At 38.5% G+C, this 9,003-nt stretch overlaps 1 protein-coding gene across 3 annotated transcripts in view; it reads right to left on the minus strand.

The window, feature by feature from the left end:
• LOC106876232 (glycoprotein 3-alpha-L-fucosyltransferase A) overlaps nucleotides 1-9,003 on the minus strand; it is a 561,369-nt gene that overhangs the window by 152,498 nt on the left and 399,868 nt on the right. For all 3 annotated transcript variants that reach the window (XM_052968125.1, XM_052968124.1, XM_052968123.1), the window contains one exon: nucleotides 8,674-8,747. The gene's annotated coding sequence lies outside the window, so the exon portion shown is untranslated. The remainder of the gene's footprint in view (nucleotides 1-8,673; nucleotides 8,748-9,003) is intronic.

Raw genomic sequence — 9,003 nt, forward strand, 5'->3', positions numbered from 1 at the left:
TATATATATATATATATATATATATATCCTCATCATAATCGTTTAATGTCCATTTTCCATGCTAGCATGGGTTGGACAGTTCGACTGGGGTCTGGGAAACCAGGAGGCTGCACCAGGCTCCAGTCTGATCTGGCTGATCTCCAGTCGGATCAGCTGGATGCCCTTCCTAACGCCAACCACTCCGTGAGTGTAGTGAGTGCTTTTTACGTGCCACTGGCACAGGGGTCAGAGGAGGCTGCCAACGGCCACGATCGGTTGGTGCCTTTTACGTGCCACCGGCAAGGAAGCAAGTCAAGGCGGCGCTGGCATCGGCCACGTTCGGATCGTGCACGGGTATCACAACTACAATTTTCATTTGATTTTTTGATTATTGACTGCTTGTTGCTTGAGTTAGTAGCTGTAGCAGCAACTCTCTAACTGTTAGTGTAAGAGTTAGTGTAAGCAACAGACTTGCCCTCCTGAAGATAGGCCTTTGCGCCCGAAATATGAAGCTTTGAAAAAAAATTGTCTGCATTGTTAGAAACTTTCATTGTTTCTCTTTACACACACACACGCACACACACACACTTGTGACAATTGTTTGGTGTGTTTATATCCTCGTAAGGTAGCGGTTGCCTCCACCCCCTAAAAAAAGATACAGCGATCGATGAAATAAGTACCAGGTTTTAAAGAGCAATGCCTGGAGTCGATTCAATTGGCTAATAATTCTTCAATGCGGAACCCCAGTATGGCCGCAGTCTAATGACTGAAACAAGTAAAATATTAAAAGATAAAAGGTATGTCCTTCGATTTCTAATGAAATGGGCGCATATATAATGGAAAACATATTTCATCAGGAGATCACCAGACACGGTGACATGCTCCAAGACTCGAAACAAATCTAAAGCTGTCCATCACCACAAGTCCACTCCTTGTTGAGTTAGGTTCGCTTGCATGCCTCGATGATCCCGAGAGCTATGTCAGTAGACAACATAACCCTGGTGGCGCCTATCAACTCCCTTCTAGACTCTGGGCCAAAAGACATGTTTCCACAAAGTAGGGCCTTCCTCTTCCAGCTCTTGTTTCTTTTAAAAAGTCGACGATATTTCATTAACTTTCATTTTTCCTGGACAGTGGTGTTGGCCCTATGCAAACCTATTTTTTATCCACCGAAGATACGTGGCCCATGTTAGTCTGGCCTTACAATAACATATTATTATTAATAATATTATTATTATTATTATTATTATTATTATATATATATATATATATATATATATATATATATATATATATATAAATGTATGTATGTATGCATATGCATTTATAAATATTCATACATACATACATACATACATACATACATACATACATACATACGTACGTACGCACGTACGTACATACATACATACACACACATATATATTTATATATATATATTTATATACATACATATATATATATATATATATATATATTTAGAGAATTAACATATATATATATATATTTAGAGAATTAACATATATATATATATATATCCATATACATTCATAAATACACACAAACACACACACACATACACGCATACACACATACACACAAACACATAGGAGTGGCTGTGTGGTAAGTAACTTGCTTACCAACCACATGGTTCCGAGTTCATTCCCACTGCGTGGCAACTTGGGCAAATGTTTTCTATTATAGCCTCGGACCGACCAAATCCTTGTAAGTGGATTTGTAAGACAGAAACTGAAAGAAGCCCGTCATATATATATGTATATATATTTGTATGTTTGTGCATATGTTTGTGTGTCTGTGTTTGTCCACCCACCATCGCCTGATGCTGGTGTGCTTAAACCCACGTAGTTTAGCGGATCAGCAAAGTAGTCCTATAGAATAAGTACTAGGCTTACAAAGAATAAGTCCTAGGGTCGATTTGCTCGACTAAAGGCAGTGCTCCAGCATGGCTGCAGTGAAATGACTGAAACAAGTAAAAGATTATACATATATATCCTACAAATCACTGATTGATAAATATTCTTTGAACAGCTCATGCAAAAACAGTTGTTTAATTAGAATAGTTAATTATAATAGATTTCTAAATCATTTGTTGCATTCAGCGCAGCCCTACTTTTCTACGATATTTTATTTCACATAACTTGCGACACATTATACAATCGCTGAAAAATCAAAAATTTATTTTATGTGGACATAAATAATTTAAAAATGTAACATAAATGCATAAACATATAGCATGAAATCAATGCAAATAATATAATTATGAAAAACGAATTCCTCTCTAAACATTTTCGTGTTTACTTCTAGAAAGAAAATAAAGAAGAAAAATGGCTACTTTATGTGAATTTAACTTTTCCTCCATTTTGAATTTATTTGCTTGTTTTCTTGCTTCTCACTTCATGTATAACTTTCTAATGTTTGAATTCAATCAGGCAATGTCATTAACAAAAGGATTGGAACTTAGCTCTTTATCCTTAACGTTGCTGCTTCTTAGCTAATAAAGCTAGATTATGGAGATGTTTTTATAGTTCTGGTGACGCAGTAAAGAAAAATGCTTCATTTTCAGGCGTTTGACAAAAGTATGTTTATCTAACGATGTCAACGGTAACACCTCGCCTATCATTTATTCCTAGCATTCAGCGTCAGAGGAGTTTTTCAAAGAATGAACAAACGTGATTAAATCTATTTCTCTTGCAGTCTATTGTTGCTTTGTTGTTGCTGCTGCTGTTGTGGTTGTTATAGTTACTATTATTATTATTCAGTGAGAGAGCAGTGCATGTTCTCAAAGTGACACTGAGGTAAAATATATGAAATCCAGTATAGCCATCATGACTACCCGTCTGATAAGTGTACACCAGGCACATGCATCACAGCCATATGTGCGCGACATGGTGATCTCATATCAAGATGAACAGTGCATGATCTTGCGTCGATTATTAGGCACTCTTGTTTGTCCCTTGTAAAGGTTACTATATCTGGCCTTCAGTGTTTTAATACGTTGTCTGTCTGGAAATCAAAGTCCCAGAGGATTGTTGCCTTCCCCTTTCTATTACCTTTTCCGCTGTATGTTGGTACCTAACACGGCATAGTAGCCTGTGGAGGTTCTGGGCTACTTTGTCATGTCTACGCTTGTACTCTTTCTGCGCAAGACTTTCACAAGCACTAACAATGTGAGTCACACTTTCGACCCTCTTCCCACACATTCTGCAGAGGTTCGTTGCACTTGTGTGGTATATATTCTTTATCACTGAATTGGTAATCAATACCTGGCCCTGGGCCACGATGATTAGGCTTTCAGTATTCTTTTGTAGGTTACCCTTGTTACGCTACCTCCATGATACTTCCTGGTCTTTTAATTTGTTGGTTTCACAGTGGAACTGACCATGTAATTCCAAACGGAGTAGGGTTTCTTCTCTCTCGTTGGCCGTTCTTGATCAGAATTCATGAGCATTCTCAAGTCCATTTTTTGTTAACTCCTGTACTAGCAGTATACTGTAGCAGGTCTTCTTTGCTGTTTACCAAATATTCTGCCATGTTTCTTCTTTCACTGTTGATGCACTCCCGTAAGCTAATTAGCCCACGTCCACCCTTACCACTCTTCATGTAGAACCTGTGTACATTTGCTTTAAGGTGGAGGGTACCATGCGTTGTCCTTGTCTTTCGGGTAGTGTGATCGAGTTTGTCAATCTCTGCTTGTGACCATCTCAGAATGGGCGCACTATAGCGGACTACAGCAACAATCCATATGTTGATAGCATCTACAAGGTTCTTCGAGTTGTGCTTCGATTTCAAAAGAAGTTTGAGGCGCTTGAAGTATGCAGTGATGACCTTGTCTTTCATTTCTTTGTGCAAGATATTATGCAGCTGCAGGATCCCACCATCATCCGGGTCTTCCATTCGCTCCCCGTTTGGCAATTCTATGCCCTTACAATTTACTCTCACTCCACCGCTTTAAAGTAAGCACAGCACACTTCGAGATACCGAATTCCTTCCCTATATCCTTGCTGCACATTTGCACAATATCAACCAACCTCTCCATCTCAGACTTTTTGCGAACAGTTTTAAATAATCCATGAAGAGAAGGTGGTTGAGACAAGGTCCGTTCTTTCTCAGCACATGGTGCACGTTCGTTTCATAGTGTCAGCTGTTCACTATCAGTGAACTAAGGTAACACCTCTTATTTTTCGAGCACCTTCCGGAGTATTCAAGTGGTTCCAAACAGTACTGTTTTCTGCAAGTGCTCCACCCTTATTGCAGTCCCTATTTGTTCCACGTACTTCTCGAGATTTTTGCTCACTGTTCTCAGGGCTCCGACAATTATTGGTACTACTACCACCTTTTCCATTGACCACAACTGCTTAACTTCCCAAGCTAACCTGTCATATCTCTCGACTATTATTATTATTATTATTATTATTATTATTATTATTATTATTATTATTATAAATTAATTCCATTAACAGAAGTTGGTGAACATTTGAGAAGCCTTTTTCCGGATTTAGGATTTCAATTGTAGTCCCCCCCGCTGTTAAAACTAGCGAATCGCAGTCTCTTATTGATTTTTCTGTGATTCAAGCAGTTCTAGAATTAAAGTCTTCCATTGTGACTTATAATGACTAAAACTTATTCGCTTAGAATGGATACAGATAAAATAGCAAAACAAAATGCAGAGGAATGTGTGTGTGTGTGTGTGTGTCTGTTCCATTTAGAGATATTAGATTTCTATGGTTTCAGGTAAATTTATTTAGGCACAAGAATACACACATTCAGTGAACCATACACCAATATATAACACGGGATAGCTTAGGCACACACTATACACTCACACACTATATACACACACTATACACACATATGCATACATATAACATAATGTAATATTTACAGCTAATACTACATATACGTACATATATATATATGTTTATATATATGTATATATGTATATGCATATATATGTACATATATATACATATATATATACATATATATAATACACATATATAATACATATATATATATGTTTGTGTGTGAGTGTATTCTCACAGGCACTGATGCACACGCATGCAAAACAGGAAATCGCACACTCACTTGCAAGATATGCCTTGACAAAGACGGTGAGTAAAAGATGGAAGGAAAGTGCTTAAGCTCAATACCCAAGAGCGCCCTAATGTCAATAAATTTCTTTTATAAGATCCAATTTCACTCGTGTTCTTTCCTTCCTTCTTTCTTTCTTTCTTTCTTTCTTTCTTTCTTTCTTTCTTTCTTTCTTTCTTTCTTTCTTTCTTTCTTTCTTTTTATCCCTCTCTCTGTCTCTCGTTTTCGCATTTTACTTCTCATAAAGTCAAACATACATACACACAGATAATATACATATGTATGCATAGGTATCGATACATGGATGTATGTATGTATATATACATGTACATCTATGTGCGTGTATAAACGTATACATGCACGTATATATATACGTATATATACACACCTATATATATATATGGACACCAGCACATATCGTAAATCTGGCTCTTTAATAACGAGATATTCTACCTTAACATCAAAATACACGTAGGAATGTGTAACAGATTTATGTATAATTTGTATTTGCGATGCTCTCAAGCTTTATGATGAGCCAGTGATGGTGCATATACGCAGCGAATCGACACACTAGAAATAACAGCTAATTGTCCCTTGTAGCATGGCTACATGTTTCATAATAAGGCATTCGTTAATGTGATCCTTTATCAGGTCACTTGTGTGGTCCCTGAAGAGTGATACTGGTAACATGGAATCCAGTAGAATCTGTTGCATGGTCGGGTCGTCGTCGGCTAAACCGTCACCCCCACTAAACTTGCCTGGTTATGAGGGTTGCTAGAAACCCAGTAGGACTAAAAACGAAAAAGATAGATGAACCTAGAGTAGATTCAATTACTTTCTAGTAATAACAGGACCCCTTAGACATCCCGGGTTGGTGTCCAACATATTGGAAGACCCCTTAGCTTTTGTTAGCGCATGTCTATAGAACCTGCTTCAACTCTAGGGTACTTTCGCTCGGTAATCGGCGGAGACGTGGGCTGCAAATTCTTTGCGACAGTCGACAATTGATGGCAAGATGATCTGCTACGTATCACACTTTGCCTTTCATCCTTTCGGGGTCGGTTAAATAAGTATCAGTTACGCACTGGGGTCGATATAATTGACTTAATCCGTTTGTCTGTCCTTATTTGTCCCCTCTGTGTGTAGCCCCTTGTGGGTAGTAAATAAATAACGTATCACGCTATTCCAAACGTGTGTGTATATGTGACCTAGTACTACATGTGATCTTGTATCTCCACTGAAAATCCGAGCACGAACTCTACACCTCAACAGCGAATGACGAGTACGGCTATGGTGCCCGCATTATCTCCAACTGTGGCTGACCGTCAGATGTGGTCAGCGTTCGCAAGGGGACAGAGTAAACTCACGAATCGGAGTCGTTTCAACCCACCTCGGATGTAGCCGCCACAAGTACAAATACAAGTAAGAAATGCTAGTCGGTCTCATATTGAAGATCTTTGATAGGTTTCGTCTATCAGGGGCGAGACGAGGCTGCAGGGCAAGGGCGGCGATTTTTGTATAGTTTAATTTGGGAAATAAGACTATAGAATCAGAAGTGAAATGGTAAAGCAGGTACTCGACATCGGGTACTATTTCATTTCACAGCAACACCAACAACAACAACAACAACTTGAGCTGTTAGATTTTGTAAGTAAACCTACTCGTATGACAAAATAGCTTCAAAAATGCTAGAACACATTAAATAATGCGCCCTTGATATTCTCTCTCGGCAAACCGGAAACGCCCCTTGATCAGGATTTTGCATAATCAGGGTTTAACTGGGGTAAGCAACAAGAACCGCAAAATAAGGATAACGAAGGTTTATACTACTACTACTACTACTACTACTACTACTACTACTACTACTACTACTACTACCACCACCACCACCACCATCACCACCACCACCACCTCTGGCACCACCACACTACCACTACTACTACTACTACTACTACTACTACTACTACTACTACTACTACTACTACTACTACTACTACTACTACTACTACTATTACTAGGCTAATATTTAGCACAAGGACATACAAATTTTAAAGAAAACAATTAATTGAATCAGCCAAGGTGCCTACTTGATCTTCGACTTATCAATCAACTTCTGATAAAAAAGAAGAAGAAAAAGCAGCCTTTATCTCAGCGGTATTTGAATTTCGAATCTGGAAGGATGGTAGTTCATGTTGCGAGATATTTATCACGCTACTCGAAGTCTGATTAAAAGGTATCGGGCCTGTTGCTATGGGAACAGAGCTAAATTAGGCAGAGTGAAGCCGCTTGGCACACAATGACCTTGAACTCTGTTGCCCATGCGCACTAAGTCATAACGCCCTCGCTCGATTCCGATGTTTTTAGTTGTGTTTGGTAGTAACGTGCGGAGAGTGTGGTCATCTCACCACACCACAGGCGTTCCATCAGTGACCACGGAAATGAAAGGGATAAGTTACTCTCGGGTGGATTTGAACTCGACGCATCTGGCTAGAAAATACTGCAGGTTTTATATAATGTACATTATAAATGAGAAATGGGGCAATAAAATCTGACTGTCTGAAAAACGGGAGAGAGCTGTACTTAACACGCAGACTTCAAGCAACACACACACACACACACACACACGCACACAGGTTTGTGCAAGTGCTCCAAACTCTCGGCTCTTGCCCATTAAATAAATACGTACGCCCCTGAGGCATCCGTCCTTCATTTCGCCTCAACCTTTTCTGCTCTCTTTAATACAAAAGAGGAAAAGTAACTCCATAATATTCAGACGATTCCTGAACAGATTTTCCAACAAATTTCGGATAAAACATCCACATCCGGATGTAGCTCTGCAAACAATATCTCTTTACTCGAATGGGTTATGGTGCCCAAAATATTACAATAACCGGAAACATGATCAAATGTCTTCTTTAAGTGGCGTTATTAAGTTGCTGATAGCCTGGGCCATTACTGGCCGATGCGTAGCTATATGAATATAATATTTCAAGCGCAGTGTAAGTTGGCGTGATGGCAGAAGCGTTACTGTGCCGGAAAAAATGCTTTGCAGCATTTCGTCCGTCTTTATGTTCTGAATTCAAATTCTTCCGGGGTCGACTTTGCATTTCATCCTTTCTGAGTCGATAAAATAAGTACCAGTTGTGTAGTGGGGTCGGTGTAAAAGACTTACCATTCCTCCGAAACCTTGTGCCAAAAGTTGAAATCAATATTTCAAGCACGGTATTTAGAAATATACAAAATCATCATGCAAAATAATCCTTTCTACTAAAGGCACAATTTGTGGGGAGGGGCCAGTCGATTAGATTGACCCCAGTGCTTCACTGATACTTAATTTATTGACCCCGAAAGGATGAAAGTCAAAGTCGACCGCAGCGGAATTTGAACTCAAAACGTAAAGACAGACGAAATACTGCTAAACTATTCGCCAGGCGTGCTAACGTTTCTGCCAGCTCACTACGTTCATCGCCAGGCGAAATATTGCTAAACCATACCTACTCGCAAAAAAAAGAAGAAACTAATATATATTGTTGTGGATCCACATTTACTATGAATTTTTGCCTTACAGATTCATTTACTTACCATGCATTTAACACAACAGATTTTCCTTTTCGTATTTCTTTGTCTGTAACATCCAGATTCATGGGACAAAATATCTATAAAATATAAAGAAGGAAATAGTTGTCAGAACTTACGCAAACAACGAAATGAACAGCTACTACGGAATCAAACACACATGCATCGCATTTACGCAAAAACAAATATGCACACATTTGTACATACACACATATTAATGACGTCATAAGAAAACATAAATTTTCGGGAGAGCGTTAAATAATTTTTGTTTGTATATATATATATATATATACATACATATATATATCTATATCTATATCTATATCTATATATATA

The sequence above is a fragment of the Octopus bimaculoides genome, chromosome 5 (genome assembly GCF_001194135.2).
Source record: "Octopus bimaculoides isolate UCB-OBI-ISO-001 chromosome 5, ASM119413v2, whole genome shotgun sequence".
Taxonomy (NCBI): Eukaryota; Metazoa; Mollusca; class Cephalopoda; order Octopoda; family Octopodidae; genus Octopus; species Octopus bimaculoides.